Here is a 2,046-nt window from a genome sequence, read left to right as displayed (position 1 = left end):
TTTAACCAGAATAGTACGCACACCAACAAACGATAGATAAACATCGGTGATGCCATCCATTTCCTCAATAGCCCTCATGATGTGTGTGAACAACGTTGGTACGGGCAATTGCATGAACCATTTGAAGGGTATGAGGACATTCTCTAGGATACGATGATAGGCCTCATCCATATTTCATGTTGCAACATCCTCAAAGGATGTATACGATTTCTCACATATCTCAAAATCTATATGATGCGACATTTTGTCTATTGAACACGTAAATTGATAACTTTCACAAATAACTTTTTCAAATGAATGTAAAAATCCTGTTTCTTCTGTTCAAACTGAGTGAATAATAATTACGATGTGGTACTATCGAAATTCAATGGTGAACTGACGATGTTTACGAGAGTTTATACAAGCTGATCTCATATGAGGAGAGGGAGGATGGGGTTTCAAACAATCAAAGTATACCGAACGTGGTGCAGTGATTTTGTATATATTATCAACGTCGATACTGGCATAGAGGGCACTCTGCTATTGGTGGAGGCGTTGGACTGAGTGGTATTGTACCCAATGAAGACCAATGCGTGCGACAATAGCGTAACCCAGCGATGCTTGGATCTCTCTTCATCTCTGGCAATTTCTCCCGAGCTGCATCAACAGTGTCCTTGGCAACGGTTGCAATGAAGTGTTTAGGGAGATAAGAAATTTCCTGGCTTGTCAACGAATTTAAATGTTGATTTTCACAAAACTTTTTCAAAGATTTTCCTAGAGACCCAGCTTTATATCTAGCGTACCATTTTTTTAAGCGCACCACATTATCCACCGCACAATAGTAGTGGACAGGACTTCCATCATAAAGGCTATGATGATATGTACACTTTTTTTCCTCCTTCAGGTAATTCAGAACTGGACAACCAAGATCGTTCAAATCGTCAACTGGTATATCTCTCTTGAGGATCCGATCCACCCACTTCTTCTTCTCAGCACCTTGGATGTAGATGTGTGGGACATACTCCACTATACGATTGACAAAATCACTTAATCCCTGGTACTCAATATCGCCGGGAGTTTCCCAGTGCAGCCCGTGATGATGACGTGACAACCACTGATTTGTTTCCTTATATTTAGGTAGCAAATCATCCCATTTGCGAGGTGGGTCCACCAGAGCCCAGTCATGGAGAAAATTTCCATGTTCATTAACTTCCAATGCAGATATTGCGAATTCTTTCACAATGAACTGATTTCCAATATCTTTAAAACCCTCAATATCAATAACTACCGCCATAGTGCTGTTGTTCAGATGCGAAACTGACTGAGATCACCCTTCTATCTTCATGTCTTTATGCGTTGTCATTTAGCATCATGGCGGATCGGTTGAAATTAGCCCTCTCCACACGTCTCTGCTGGAGGGGTAGATGAAGCATTGTCTCGAGACAGTCACGTTTTTACAATATTAATTTAATAATTTTTGTTATTATCGGGCCAACTCGCAATGATGAAGTCTTTCAGACGGAATTCGAAGGAAAAAAAACTTTTTAAACATCACAGAGGGTGAATACCTCTCTTGCGAGCGCAAACCGTTGTCGATCTTTCCGTGAAGAATTTTTCAGTTGACTTTCTTAGAAATATAATGATGCAATCGGCGGCACCCCTGTGGAATGATCTCAGAGGGCGCAAGCTCCACCCCAACATGAAAGAGTTACGTTTTCATAATATTAATTCAATATCCGTTATGGTGGAATGATTACATTCCATAGTGTGTCTGGTTAGCATTTCTACTGGTCCATGGTACGATGACCGTTGGACAAAATGATGGTTAAACAAAATGGCGGTTGTGGTGGGGGTATGCCAAAAGCGATCTCTGACGTATGAGATCTGGTGGCTTTATAAGCAGCCCCCCAGACCCACTGTCCGGTACATTCCGATTCAACGAGCTAAGGTGCATAGTGCTCTCCTTTTGTGTGATGTCTGAAAACGAAATGATTTCAACTTTAGAAATCGTTACAGTTCGTCAATTCATTCAAAATATGAAATTCACCGAGAGATTTAAGAGAAATG

Source organism: Diachasma alloeum, unplaced genomic scaffold (genome assembly GCF_001412515.2).
Source record: "Diachasma alloeum isolate Michigan unplaced genomic scaffold, Dall2.0 Dall_scaffold_00187, whole genome shotgun sequence".
NCBI classification, from domain to species: domain Eukaryota; kingdom Metazoa; phylum Arthropoda; class Insecta; order Hymenoptera; family Braconidae; genus Diachasma; species Diachasma alloeum.
The sequence above is the reverse complement of the archived record's forward strand: the minus strand, read 5'-3'. Positions refer to the sequence as shown.